This window comes from Theropithecus gelada, chromosome 12, assembly GCF_003255815.1.
Source record: "Theropithecus gelada isolate Dixy chromosome 12, Tgel_1.0, whole genome shotgun sequence".
NCBI lineage: Eukaryota > Metazoa > Chordata > Mammalia > Primates > Cercopithecidae > Theropithecus > Theropithecus gelada.
In genome coordinates, this window is record NC_037680.1 from 88826644 (window position 1) to 88843012 (window position 16369).

At 34.7% G+C, this 16369-nt stretch overlaps 1 protein-coding gene across 4 annotated transcripts in view; it reads right to left on the reverse strand.

Annotated features, from left to right (window-relative positions):
- ERBB4 (erb-b2 receptor tyrosine kinase 4) overlaps nucleotides 1–16369 on the reverse strand; it is a 1181951-nt gene that overhangs the window by 776531 nt on the left and 389051 nt on the right. The window lies entirely within an intron of this gene.

Here is a 16369-nt window from a genome sequence, read left to right on the forward strand (position 1 = left end):
GTTGAAACAGCATTTCTGTATATTTCATTGTATTTTTTGGTAAAAGTGAGCAAATACAAGTTTTTGTATTTTGTCACTTTTTCAGTAACAGGATATTTTCCTTTCAGACTTGCCTGTCTTCTAATTCCTTAGCTTAGTGTATGAAACTCCATCCAATCAGTTTCCAAGACAGAGATACACTGGCCTCTTTTCTTTCCTTCATCAAATAGATCACTAAGTCCTTTTGCTTCTACCTCCCTAATATCCCTGAAAGTAATTCACTTCCCGTAGGCCCACTGCTACTAGGTTAGTTCTGACCATCATTATTTTAGCTAGAATTACAGGAATGGACTCCTAACTGGTCTCCTGTGCTTAAATCCTGTTTGTCTTCAAAATTTTCTCCATATGTTCATCAAAATAATTTTTTAAATGCATGTCTTCATTTCATTCCCTGCAAAAACATGTCTATGGAATTCCACAGCTCTTAGACTACATACCATACTTCTTAAAATGGCATATCAGTCCTTCAGGATCTGGCTTACATTTCTAGCTTTAGCCTTCGCCCCTCACACTATAGACTTCACATATACTGACTTTTCCCCAAGCATTTCTGGGCCATGGCACATGTTTTCCCTCTGACTAGAATAATCTATTTGCATGACTAACCTCAGCTGATGTCTCTTGTGGGATGTTAACCCTGGCACCTCTAAGTGGAGTGAGATGACTTCTCTGAGTGTGGGCCTAGTATTCAATACTTACCCTTTTTATTGGATTTATTAGATCAGACTGTATTTGCATGTTTGTTGTTGAATTAGCTGAATTAACCAGCAGGATTTGTGTCACTACAACGTAGTTATTGTACTTAATCTGAGATTAAATCCAAGATAGTTCTTTTAGAAAGTATTTTATATTTACTTATAGCAAAATCATTTTTAGCTATTGTAAACATTGATCACATTACTGTTCAAAGGAAAAAAAAGAATGGGCTTTTTTGAAACCAGTAAGAAAATTAATTCTGTATCTGATGTCTATCTAATATTTCTCATTACAAACTAAAACTATGCTTTAGTAAGTTAAGAATAAGAAGCTTGTTTATAAAGTTTATCAATTGATAAGTCTTATTCAGTAGAATAAATCCACATGTATAGAAACTTTGTTTAGTGCCTGGCACACAATAGGACTCAGGAAATATTCATTTAATGAATTAATGAATACGTGACTATCTTCTACTTAAGCCAGAGCTCTTTCTAAGTCTTTGGACTAGTAGGCACTTAGACGGGAGGTAAGGAGACCAGAGGGGAAAGAAGCCTACTCTTAACACTCTTGACACTGTTATCAGTGAAATTAAATACACAAATCTGATTGTGTCACCATGTTGCCTATGCAACTGAGATAGGCTCCTCTGAACTACAGGACAAATAGTATAATCCTTGGGATAAATTCATAATAGTGATAATAAAACTAATATTTGCTGAACACTTACTGAGTCTAGTCACTGTGCTAAGTGTTTTGCATTTGTCTCACTGAATCCTTTGAACAAATTAGGAAGCAAACAATATTATATCAATTTTGCAGACAAGAAAAGCAAGATTAAGCAACTTGCCCAAAGTCACATGGACAGCAAATGCAAAAATAGAAGTGAAGCACAAATAGTCAGATTCCTGAGCACACATGCTAAAGCTTTTTACTATATAAATCATGAAACATTTAGTTCCAACCTATCTCACTAGCTACCAACTTGTGAAACGCCCATCACTTGACCTCATTGTTTCCTAATCCCCAAAGTCCCACCACACTATACCGGAAATACTTAAAATGAACCACGTTTTTGTAAGACCTCTGTGAACTGCACATATTACTTCCTTTACCAAAAATTCCCTACCCCTTCTCATCTACCCAAAAAGGCCCTATCTATCCATGTTTTAATTTCAATATCTTATATCTCCTACTCTGAAGAGATGTCTCTGACTTGCTCAAAAAGATAATTTTTTTGGACCTCATTATGCTTTGTAGTATATTATTAATGACTTTATTAACTAACCGTGTCTCTCTGGACCACCCACATCCCCAACAAATAAACAGTGTATTCTCTAAGGAAAGAGATAATGTGCAATTCACTTTTGTATTTGCCATGAGCTAGTCCAAGTCCACAACTCAGCAGAGGCTCATTAAATATTTGTTAATATGAGATGAAGGGTGTGTGTTTTGAGGGAGGGTTTGCTTAGGAATGATGATATGACAAGAATAAGAAGTACCTGTCAAAAAGCTAAGAATGTAAGAGAAAGCAAGATATGCAAAGGGTAGATACAATATTATAACATACAGAGTGGAATGAGAATATTAAAGTAGGGGAAAATTAGAGATCAGGACTATATCACTATTTGATCATTAAATAATATTGATAATGTTCATAATAAAGAGTCTGCATGATGAGTGAATCATTGAAATGTGTTCAATATGCTGTTTTTGAGTAGGCAGGTAAGAAGAATGCACCTTGGAAGGTTTTTCATCTTGGAAAGTTTATAAAAGAGTAAAAGTCAGGCATTAAGAAAATTAAGCATTTATTCCACAGATACATGAACTTAGAAACACTTTGCCGAGCCACTTGCAGATCCTGGTCCTCAGAAACTGTGAGATCATAAGTGTTTGCTGTTTTAAGGTGTTAAACCTTGGTGTGACTTATTTTGTTGTTGTTTGTGGATAGAAACAGCTACTACAGACCAGAATTGTGTATAATTCCATGACTTTGTTATCTTTCAAGTATTTCCTTATTATTGATGCCTACACTTACTCAATGTCTAAAATGGACAACGAAATTGCTACTGTGGATTTACTTCTTAACTAAAACAGATTTTACATTTGTATAATATAGATTTACATATGTATTACTTATACATTTAAAAGAATTAGAAGTTCATATATTTTCAATGAAAAGGAACTCATCTAAATGCCAGCCTGGGTTGCAGAATGTGGACCTCATGCTGTGGAAGTTGCTGCTTTCCCAAGTTGGGTATGACAGGCTAGTTGCAGTTACATAAATGAATTGTTTTCTATCATCCTCACTGGTTCATTAATGAAAGCCTGAACAATTAAAGAAAAGACCACACTGCTTGAAGAAAGCAAGGCAACCAGTTTAAATCAGTAGATGAAATTAAAATTATTTTACTAGTACTATTTTCCAATCCAAAAATTGCTGACACTGTTCTGAAATGCTACGTACATCTATATTCAAGGATCGTACATACTCAGAGTCAAACTTATCATTAAAAATGTGACAAATGGCTAATACACTTTTCTTAGTTACTCTATAAAACTGACAAACTGAAAATTTACACAATGTTAGGACAGGAAAAACATTATTTTTAGTCCAAACCCTTAACTTGGACTCCTTTCTTTACAACAGGTTTCTCAAGACAAATCCATGGCAAGTCCAAATGCGTTGTCTTCAAACTACTCAGCTTCTCTCCTGTTGTCATTAATCATCCTATTCTCTGGCTAAACCCCTATTCTTGATTTTAGCATAACCCTTTCCTCAGAAGGGTGAATATTTCTTATGAACTGGGTTCAACTTATGCAGGTAAGACAAGAACCAATTAGTGTCATAGTAAGCATAAGGAACCCTGGATTGGATGCTTCAGGCTTGTCCCCTTGCTTGCAGGAGCCTGTATGATAGCTGTAAACTCAGAAAGATATCCACTGAGGAAAAGAAAGGTGGCCAATGCCTATTTAAACATATAAAATAAAGAAATTATTTATAAGCAAGTGGCTCATAATTGTTCCTATCCCACACACATTTTTATTATTTCCTGGTAAAGAGGGTAAACTCTATCCACAAGTCCTCCATAGTTAAATAGAACCTTTTCTATAAAATCTGTATCAGCACACACACAAAGTCTTATAAATGTATGAGTGCGAATGAAAACAATGAAAAATAAAATAGCTGTTTTCTATGTCCCATCGTCTCTATGCCCACATTTTTATGATGCAATCATGTGGTTACACTTTAGTATTCTATATATTCCTCTTAGAATAAGAGAGATGTCCATCCAATGCCAAATTCTACTGAAAATTCATGGGTCTAGGTCCTAGGGCTTTTCTTTTTTTAGAGAATTTAACTCTTCATGAATTCTGTTAATCAAATTCCTTGGCTGGCTATTTCCTACCAAAGCCTAAGGCCTTCTGACACCTGATGATTTCTTCTTAACTGATACCTTGACTTTTGTGAGATATCCGCACAAATGTAGCTCTCACTAAGAGCAGGTTGGGGAACGGGAAGCACTTGATGACAGAAGCCATTATGACTGTGTGTATATTTGAAAGTACAAGCTCAAAAGACAGGTAACAAACTGCCAAAGAAGCACTGAAAATGCTAACGAAGCAGAGAGTGAAATAAAATTAGAAAGAAAAATATGCATCACTGAAAAGTAGTATGTTTAATATCCCATAAATATTCATAAATATGTCATATCCACAAGCTTATAATGCTAGAGTTTTGGCCTTAAAAGATGGAAGGCTGCTTAAAATAGGAGCACAAATAACAATAACTCAAAAAGTCTTTAATCTTCATCAGCCACACAATTGAGATCAGATCAAAATATAATCTGTAAAGTCTCTTTCACTCATCTATCCTCATATTTAATATTCATTGAGTACAAAGGAACAGTTTCTATGTAATTTCCTTTATTAATACTTCACTATGAAGTGTCCCCATGCTAACATAATTAACTTTGCTAGAAATTATTACCACACCCATCTGCCTAAATTTTCAATTATCTTTGCCTCTAGACATGCGTAGCTACCTAGTGAAATGGTATCAGGATAATTCCTTCATATTCACAATGCCTCCTTTTCTCCCATAGCTTGATGCAGATATAATGATTAAAATGAAAGAGTAGGAAAAGTTTTCTGCTAAACTCTAAAATCTTTTGTATTAGGCGTTCGTATCTTAAATCAAGCATTTGTATCTCGAAGTCTTCATATTGGTAAAAATCTACAGTTCTGAAAGGATCACCTTCTATTCCTTTTTCATCAACTATCTTCTAGATAAGGAAAAGACATCTTATATTTAAAGTAAATTTTGAATGAAATTATAAGGAAAGTGCTTATTATTTACCATCTGGCAGTACACTAGTCCTTTGAGTCATGTGACCATATATAGTATAGGAATTCAAAATACATGAACAAAACCACTACTAAACCTTAACGTTTGGTAAGAAATGTAATGTGGTGAAAAAAATATTCTCCTATGAATTGGGACTAATTTTTTGGTAACATATATTATCTAAAAATTCCTTATTAATCTTTGCTTCCATTTTTCATCAGTTCATACATGACAATAAATAGCAAATGATGGTGAAAATCCAGAGCAAGTAGCACTCTTATATACTGTGAAAATATAAAACGTTGCGATTACTTTGGGAAAAAGTAGTCTACTAATTTCACATAAACCCAAATACTACATCTATTCTATAACACAGCAATTCTACTTCTAGGTATTTACTCAAGAAAATGAAACGTATGTACACAAAAGATATAGGCAACAATATTCATAACACATTATAAATAACAGCCCAGGTATAAATCTAAGGGAAAATTAAGAAATAGATTATAATATATTCATGCAGATGAATACTACTTAGCAATGGAAAGAAGCAAATTACTCATACATGTACCAACATAGATAAACCTCAAAAACATTATCTTTGAAACAGTCTTATATAAAAGTATATAGTATATGATTTGAATTCAAATAAAATTCTAGAACAGGCAAAATTAATCTTGGTCCAAAAAAATTAAAATAGTGTTTATCTTGGGAAGTGGGGGAGATACACTGGTGAGGGACATGAGGGAAATTTGTAGGTGATATGATGTCTATATCTTGATAAGGATTTGCACTACACAACTGCATGTATTTGATAAAACAGTGAAGATGCACTTAAGATTTGTATGAATGTATATAAATTTTATATCAAAAGAAAATGCTATAATCAGATACTGAACTTTATTTAGTAGTATGCATGCTAATGTATTTCTGCATTTCTGATTTCTGCAAGTCATTTTTTAATGTACAAAAAATGAAACAGGATAATGGTTAGAGGGCAATTATGGGTAGAAGTGTAATAACACAAGTACAATAAAATGTAATGGTGAAAGCTAAATGATGGATATATTGTTTCAAATTTGCTTTGTGTAGTAACTTTCATAATAAAATGTTGGGGTAAATTGAATGTGATTTACCTTCTAATCTTATTTAAGGAATTAATACTTTTGAAATTCAGGTAAACAATTTTGTTGTTTATAGCAACAACAAAGCAACTCTTAAGTAGTTCTCTTGGTCTTCTCAAAAGATTTCTCTTTGTGTTCTTTGGGTAGCATTTGAGAACAGGAATGCCAAACGTTTTTACTCACTCAGCATTTTTCTTCAATTTCAAACTAGGTAATAATTCAGTTTCTCTTCCTCTGTTGGACTCTCAGACTAAGAGAATCTCTTATCTATGAGAAAAAATTCTAACCAATTTTATGGCATGTTTTTTGTTTTGTACCTTCTTGTCCATCAAATTTAACATCAACATGCTAAGAAACAAATGAGCCCTAAATGCTATTTAGATATATTCATATTCTAATCTTTCATGTTATTTCTTTCTTGGGTTTCCATCACCCAAAACTGTGTTATTCCAAGGTTTTCTTTTCATAGGATATAACAATTGAAAAAAGATAAATGATATAAAGGCACTATTCATTAAAAAGGGTGAAGGAGCTAAACAAAACATTGTTTTCCATTAATTTAACTGAGTCATTGCTGCAAAGCCTAGAGCCATTTGCTGGTCTTCTAAAGGGGTCTACAACTAAACTCTTGATCTAACACATAGATAAAGAATTGATGTTTACTTTTAAAAATCTTAGAATAGGTGATGAGAATTCTATTGATTAGTCCATAATAAACTGATGATGGCTCTTAGAATAATGAATACTTTTTACTGAGTCATGTCAGCTAATATAATTTCAGGTGGCACATGAAAAAATTGAAGCATTTCAGCATTGTGTCTTTCTTGTCACTGGAATTTTACCATTAAAAGCCAGTTATACAAATAAGATTATGGTGCTTTTATATAGCTTGTGCCTTTTCAGCTCAGTATTAATGCCATATTTTTAGAAAAAGCCTTTTGTGCATGACATACTGATCAATTTTTTGTTTTTGTTTGAGGGAGAGTCTCACTATGTCTCCCAGGCTGGAGTGCAGTGGTGCAATCACAGCTCACCGCAGCCTCAACTCCTGGGTTCAAGCAATCCTCCTGTCTTGGCCTTCCATGTAGCTGGGACTACGGTATGTACCACCATGCTAGCTATTTTTTAAATTATTTTTATTTTTTGTAAAGATGGGGTCACCCTATGTTACCCACGTTGGGTTTCGAGCTCCTGGGCTCAAATGATCCTCCTGTCTCAGCCTCCTAAAGCACTGGGATTATAGGTGTGAGCCACCTCACCTTGCCTGAACAATTTTTGATATCAAATAGGCTGATGTTAGACATACAACAAAGGTTAAAGTTAGACACGTATAGCGCTGCACCGTCCAATACAGTAGCCACTCTCCACATGTGAATTTGACATAGGGCTAGTCTGAATTGATATGTGCTACACACATATATATACACATGTGTATATATATATACACTTTATACTTAATATATATATACTTTATACTATATATACTTTATACTTAATATATATACTATGTATACTATAAATATTGTATATAATTATATAATATATAATATATACTATAAATATATATATAAATATATACTATAAATATATATACTATGTATATAAAGTATATATACTTTATATATATATATAAAAGTTGACCATATTGTGGTCAACTTTGTCCATCCCCTCACTAACATCTGTCCCTCCTGTCTTGTTCCTTCATCACCCACCTGAATTTTCCTATTTCATTCCTAATATATATACTTTATATTTCATATATATATACTTTATATATATATATATATATATATATATTTGAAGATGTAGGATATTTTTTAAAAAATAAAAAAATATAAAGTATCAAAAACTTAACATTTTAATATTTTAGATCTATTTAATCCAAGTACAATACTAAATTAATTTTATCTGTTCATTATTGATTTTTAATGTGGCTACTAGAAAATTTTAAATTAGATTTGTGGCCCTCATATTTCTAATGAAAGTGCTAATGTAGAGGTTTGTCACCTGGTAAAAATAATTTTATATTTAAACACAATATATCCTTGACTTTGAAATACTATACAAACAAAAAAGTGGGGAAGGACAAAAGATGTGACTACATATGATTCCATTTTGGGAAAATAAATAAATAAATATTATTCCTGCTGTTAAGCTTCTATCTATCCATCAGATAGCTCTGATGCAATTCCTCATTTTGATTTTTAGGTAAATAATCCCCTTTTTCTTCCATCTCAGACAATTTGAAAAATATTGAAAAAAAGGTTTTCTGCCTATTCTCAACCTCTTGTCATTTCTTTAAAGAAGACTTAACCTTTATGAATTTCTAATTTTTGATAAAATTTAATTTTGCCTTGATCATTTTGAATAAAGAACCCGCACCCAGTTTGCTTGTGCTTGAGTGTGTATGCTATTATTTAAGTAATGTAATCTACTATTAAAAACTATTTGTCCTTATGGACAAACTTGACTTTTAAGAAATTTTTCTTTTTCACATCTTTAATAGTCAAGTAATTTCAAAGAAAACATGAAGAAAATAAAAGACCATTTTTAAATTAACTGTGGTTAGTCAAACATATTGTGGTCAACTTTGTCCATCCCCTCACTAAAATCCGTCCCTCCTGTCTTGTTCCTTCATCACCCACCTGAATTTTCTTATTTCATTCCTAATAAAAGAACCTTTATTTGGTCAGGTAATCAGTTAGGATTAAGATGAAACTGGTTCAATGAGTCGTGCAAGTTGAGAGTGGGATCCTTTCTTTACTTAGAGTTTTCATATCTTATTCATGATGAATTTTTTAATATCAATGTCATTTAAATTTTTTTTTGCTTTAATGTATATTTTTTACTGAGATTTTGGCACCTTTGTAAATTCTACATCAGAGGCAAATGTCTCACTCACTTCACCATAATCCCAGCCCTGAGGGTAATGAAAAAATCTCTGATTTGCAGAGAGGGTAAATCCTTTCATATCCCCCAAAGGACAAACAGTGACTGATCTCAACAAATCAGGGAGATGTCATTCCTCTGGCCACTGAGATAGAAGAAGTGGACTGTTTATAATAGCTTCTTAGAAAGCTTTTTTTCTTGTCTTTTTTCCTGATAAAATACCACAGAATTGGCTGACATATTCTTAAAATTTATTTCATCCTTCCCGTGTCTTTATACCATCAATGTGGACATCATATTGAATGTGCAACAACCACATAAATATTAAAGGGAATTTTCTAAAATCATCCATGAGCAACTGCACCAGCCCTGGACTGCACACCTTTTAACTGCTTGTTAGTGGAAAACATAAACAATTTTTGGGTTAAACCTCTATAGTTGAGTTCTCTGTTACATAAAACAGAACACAATGCCAACTGTCACATATGGACAAATTAAATTCTTCTATTATCTTAAACTAATTTTTGTTCATAACACTTTAATTTTTGTTTTAATCAAAAACTGCATTTGCAAAATAGTAACTATGTCACAACAATGTGTACTGAAAACATAGATCTATTGTTTTGTTGACATAATTCTTATTTACATTTTAGAAAGTTGTGCTCTGATAACATCACAATCATTTTTTTCAAATTCTATTTAGTCCTGCTCAAAATTTAATTTGGTTCAACAAATACTGGCTAAGCACCTACTCTCTGTTAGACACTAAATAAACTAGTTTAAAGAAAATAGACACAGTCCCTGACCTTTGGCATCTTACAGATCAGTTCTGATCAATCTTTGATATTACACTCAGCTTTCTTATTAGGGATATTATTTTAACAGTCTGGAAATCACTGAGGATATACTTCTTCTCACTACAGATGTAGATGAGAATATTTCAAACTAATATGGTTGGAAATGCATTTGGTTGACTGTGCTGTTGAAATGAATACAATATCCTATTTGTTTAGTATTTTACATTAACAAAATACTTCTACAAAATTGTCTAATTTTAGAGGAGACAAACAAATGGAAAAACATTCTATCCTCACGGATGGGAAGAATCAGTATCGTGAAAATGGCTGTACTGCCCAAAGTAATTTTTAAATTCAATGACATTCCTATCAAACTACCATTGATGTTCTTCACAGAATTAGAAAAAACTATTTTAAATTTCATATGGAATCAAAGAAGTCCCATATAGCCAAGACAACCCTAAGTGAAAAGAACAAAACAGGAGGCATCACACTACCTGACTTCAAACAATGCTACAAGGCTACAGTAATCAAAATGCATGGTGCTGGTACCAAAACACACATATATAGACCATAACAGACATATAACAGACCAATGGAGCAGAACAGAGACCTCAGAAATAACACTGCACATCTACAGCCATTTGATCTTCGACAAACCTGACAAAAACAAGAAATGGGGAAATGATCTCCCATTCAATAAATGGTGCTGGGAAAACTGGCTAGCCATCTGCAGAAAACTGAAACTGGACCCCTTCCTTACACTTTATACAAAAATTAACTCAAGATGGATTGGAGACTTAAATGTAAAACCCCAAACCGTAAAAACCCTAGAAGAAAACCTAGGCAATACCATTCAGGACATAGGCATGGGCAAAAACTTAATGACAAAAACACCAAAAGCAATTGAAAAAGAAGCCAAAATTGACAAATGGGATCTAATTAAACTGAAGAGTTTCCGCACAGCAAAAGAAACTATCATCAGAGTGAACAGGTAACCTACAGAATGGGAGAAAATTTGTACCATCTACCAATCTGACAAGGGTCTGATATCTAGAATTTACAAGGAACTTAAATAAATTTACAAAAAAACAAAGAAACAACAACAACAACAAAAAAAACTCATCAAAAAGTAGACAAAGGATATGTGCAGACACTTCTCAAAGAAGATATTTATGTGGCCAACAAACATATGAGAAAAGCTCAACATTGCTGATCATTAGAGAAATGCAAATCAAAACCACAATGAGATAACATCTCATGCCACTCAGAATGCCAATTATTAAAAAGTCCAGAAACAATAGATGATGGTCAGGCTGTGGATAAATAGGAATGCCTTTACACTGTTGATAGGATTGTAAATTAGTCCTAACCATTGTGGGAGACAGTATGGCTATTCCTCAAGGATCTAGAACCAGAAATACCATTTGACCCAGCAATCCTATTAATGAGTATATACCCAAAGGTTTATAAATCCTTCTACTATAAAACACATGCACACGTATGTTTACCGCAGCACTATTTACAATAGCAAAGTCATGGAACCAACCCAAATGCCCATGAATGATAGACTGGAGAAAGAAAATATGGTACATTTACAATATGGACTACTATGCAGCCATAAAAGATATAATGTCCTTTGCAGGGACATGAATGAAGCTGGAAGTCATCATCCTCAGCAAACTAACACAGGAATAGAAAACCAAACACCACATATTCTCTCTCATAAGTGGGAGCTGAACAACGAAAACACATGGACACAGGAAGGAGAACAGCACACACCAGGGCTTGTTGGGGGGTGGTGGATGAGGGGAGGGAACTTAGAGGACGGGTCAATAGGTGCAGCAAACCACCACAGCACATATATACCTATGTAACAAACTTGCACGTTCTGCATATGTATCCAGGAACTGAAATTAAAATTTAAAAAAAAAAAACCTTGTCTCATTTCCCTTTTAAATCTCTACTGTTGGAACAACTTGGTGAAAATCAAGTCTTTAAAATTACTTCTACTTAAGCAGCAGCCACTTAAACTGTTTTATTTTTTATAAATGAAATCTTTCCTTTTTGCATTCCTAAATTCCTGAGGAATACACTGGAATAATTTTAGGCTTGACTTTTTCAAGAGCAAAGGAAAAGAAATATTTCCTCTTTGCAGATTTAAATGAGTTTGTATACAGTGTGTTCTATGAAATGAATGCCAATTTGTTTTCATTAGAATTATTCTTCTTGCATGACATCTCTTTTCTTCAATGATGCTTATTCATATATCCGGCAGCATTAGACATGCATGCATGCACTCTGTCTTTCAACAGACAGTTTCTAACAGGGGGCACCATGCTAAGAGCTGTAGGAGAGAAAGACATACATGTAATAATTCCAGATTCTTAAGGACCTTAAAATCCAGTAGGAAAAATTAGATATATTGGCAAATTAAGATATGAGTACCCTGTGGAGGGAAAATTAATGCAATAGAAGATGAAAAACAAAAACTAATTTCAACAGGGCTTATCTCAGAAGGCTTCATGTAGCACATGACATTTGAACCAGGTTTGACAAATGGCTACGGTTTCAGGAAAAACAGTGAAAAATAAAGGACATTCAGGTAAGAGAAAACTGCAAAGCACAGAAATGATCAAGTAGATTTGTGCTGCTAATGAGGCCCATGCCTGAAGCATAGAATCTTTGTAAAGAATGATGGAGTTCAGGTTGGAATTACAGTAATGTAACCTGAATGTCAGACTAAAGATTTTGTATTTTGTCAAATAGAAGTACTTAAAGATTTTAGACCTCAACTACCATCATATGTGACAAAATAAAATGAGATAAACAATTTTATCTATAAATACATAAAGTATTTAAATTCTGATTCTATTCAGTGATGGTAAAGATGTGAAGAATAAGGTATAGTCATTTATACTTGGAGAATATGCAAATCATTGCTTTCATTTTGAAAGGAAATTTGTAAGTATCTATAAGATGTTAAGTTCACAGACTCTTTCACCCAGGACTTCCAACTTTTGAAATTTATTATACAGAAATGTTGGTATGAGTATGTAAAGAAATATGTACAAAAATATTTATTTTAATAAAGATGCATTCCTCACAAAGAAGAAAAATCTTGCCTACTTATCAATAGAAAATTCAATTAGTAAAGTATAGGAAATCCATATAGTATAACACTACTCAGATTTTTTAAAAATAAGTTTATACATACACTTACAACCATCTGATTTTGAACAAACCTGACAAAAATAAGCAATGGGGGAAGGAATCTCTGTTTAATAAATGATGCTGGGAGAACTAGCTAGCCATATGCATAAAATCAAAACTGGATTTCTTCCTAACACCATATACAAAAATCAACTCAAGATGGATTAAAGACTTAAATGTAAAATCCAAAACTATAAAAACTCTAGAAGGAAACTTAGGCAATACCATTCAGGACATAGGGCAGGCAAAGATTTCATGACTGAAATGGTTTGGCTCTGTGTTCCCACCCAAATCTCATCTCAAATTGTAATATCCATAATTCCCACATGTCAAGGGAAGGACCAGGTGGGAGGTGATTGGATCATGGCAGTGATTTTCCCCATGCTGTTCTTGTCATAGTAAGTGACTTCTCACGAGATCTGATGATTAAGAGTTTGATGGTTCCTCCTTCACACAGCTCTCTCTCACCTGCTGCCATGTAAGACTTGCCTCTTCCCCTTCTCCATGATTGTAGGTTTCCTGAGGCCTCATCAGTCATGTGGAGCTGTGAGTCAAGTAAACCTCTTTTCTTTATAAATTACCCAGTATCAGGTATGCCTTTATAGCAGTGTGAAATGGACTAATACGGTAAATTGGTACTAGGAGAGAGGTACTGCTATAAAGATACCAAAAAATGTGGAAGCGACTTTGGAACTGGGTAGTGGGCAGAGGGTGGAACAATTTGGGGGGCTCAGAAGAATACAGGAAACTATGGAAAAATTTGGAACTTTCTAGAGACTTGTTGAATTATTTTTGACCAAAATGCTGACAATGATATGGACAATGAAGTCCAGGCTGAGGTGGTCTCAGAAGGAGATGCAGAACTTATTGGGAACAAGAGCAAAGGTCACTCTTGCTATGCTTTAGCAAAGAGACTGGTGGCACTTTGCCCCTGCCCTAGAGATGAGGAAAACTTTGAACTTGAGAGATTTGATCTGAAATTGGAACTTATGTTTAAAAAGGAAGCAGAGCGTAAAAGTCTGGAAAATATGCAACCTGATGATGCAATAGAAAAGAGAAACCCATTTTCTGGGGAGACATTCAAGCCAGCTACAGAAATTTTCATAAGTAACAAGGAGCCAAATGTCAATGGCCAAGACAATGGGGAAAATGTCTCCAGGGCATTTCAGAGATGTTGGTGGCAGTCCCTCCCATCACAGGCCCAGAGGCCAAGGAGGAAAAAATGGTTTAGTGGGCTGGGCTCAAGGCCTTGCAGTTTTGGGACTTGGGTGCCTGTCTTGGCACTTGGTGCCCTGTGTCCCAGCTATGGTTGAAAGGGGCCAATGTACAACTCAGGCCATTACTTGGCCATTATCTAAGCCTTGGTGGCTTCATATGGTGTTGGGCCTGCAGGCACACAGAAGTCAAGAATTGAGGTTTGGGAACCTCTGCCTCAATTTCAGAGGATGTATGGAAACACCTGGATGTACAGGCAGAAATTTGTTTCACAGGTAGAACCCTCATGGAGAATCTCTGCTAGGGCAGTGTGAAAGGGAAAGGTGGAGTTGGACCCCCCACACAGATTCCCCACAGGGGCACTGCCTAGTGGAGCTGTGAGAAGAAGGCCACCATCTGCCAGATCCCAGAATGATAGTTCCATGAACTGCTTGCACCGTGTACCTGGAAAAGCCGCATACTCAACACCAGAATGTGAAAGCAGCCAGGAGGGGGAATATGACCTGCAAAGCCACAGGTGTGGAGCTGCCCAAGTCCACAGAAGCCCACTTCTTGCATCAGCATGACATGGATGTGAGATACGGAGTCCAAGCAGATTATTTAGGAGCTTTAAAATGTAATGACTGCCCTATTGGATTTCAGACTTGCATCGGGCCTGTACCCCCTATGTCTTGGCCAAGTTCTCCTATTTGGAATGGGAACATTTATCCAATGCCCATATCCCCATTGTATCTTGGAAGTAACTAATTTGTTTTTTATTTTACAGGCTTTTAGGCAGAGGGGACTTCCCTTGTCTCAGATGAAACTTTGGACATGGACTTTTGTGTTAATGCTGGAATGTATTAAGACTCCAGGGGACTCTTTGGAAGACATGATTGGTTCTGAAATGTAAAAAGGATGTGAGATATTTGGAATGGGCAAGGGGTGGAATGACATGGTTTGGCTCTGTGCCCCCACCAAATCTCATTTCAAATTTAATCCATATAATCCCCACATATTGAAGGAGGGACCAGGTTGAGGGTGATTGGATCATGTGGGTGGTTTCCCCCATGCTGTTCTTATAATAGTGAATTAGTTCTCATGAGATATGATGGTTTTATAAGAGTTTGATGGTTACTCCTTCACATAGTTCTCTTGCCTGCTGCCATATAAGACATGTCTCTTCGCCTTCCACCATGATTGTAAGTTTCCAGAGGCCTCCCCAGTCATGAGAAACTGTGAGTCAATTAAACCTCTTTTATTACCCAGTCTCAGATATGTCTTCATAGCACTGTGAAAACACACCAATACAATAAGGAAGTCACTAAAAGTAATTGAAACAAAAGCAAAAAGTGACAAATGGAATCTAATTAAACTAATGAGCTTCTGCACAGCAAAAGAAACTATCAACAGGAAAAACAGCCAACCTACAGAACAGGAGAAAATTTTTGCAATCTATCCATCTGATAAAGGTGTGATATCCAGCATCTCTAAGTAACTTAAACAAATTTACAAGAAAAACACAACCCCAATAAAAGTGAGCAAAGGACATGAACAAACACTTCTCAAAAAAGCATACATGCAGCCAACAAGCATGAAAAAAAGCTCAATATCACTGATCATTAGAGAAATGCAAGTCAAAACCACAATGAGATACCATCTCATACCAGTCAAAATGGCTATTACTAAAAAGTCAAAAAACAACAGATGCTGGCAAGGTTGTGGAGAAAAAGGAATGCTTTTATACTGTTGATGCAAGTGTAAATTAGTTCTACCACTGTGAAAAGCAGTGTGGTGATTCCTCAAAGACCTAGAGGCAGAAATACCATTTGACCCACCAATCCTGTTACTGGGAATATACCCAAAGGAGTATAAATTGTTCTATTATGAAGACACATGCATGCATATGTTCATTGCAGCAATGTTCACAATAGCAAAGACATGGAATCAACCTACATTTCCATCAATTACTGATTAGATAAATAAAATGTACATTTATGTTTGTATATGTATATATAGAGACAGACCATGGAATACTATGCAGCCATAAAAAGGAAGGAGGCCATATTTTT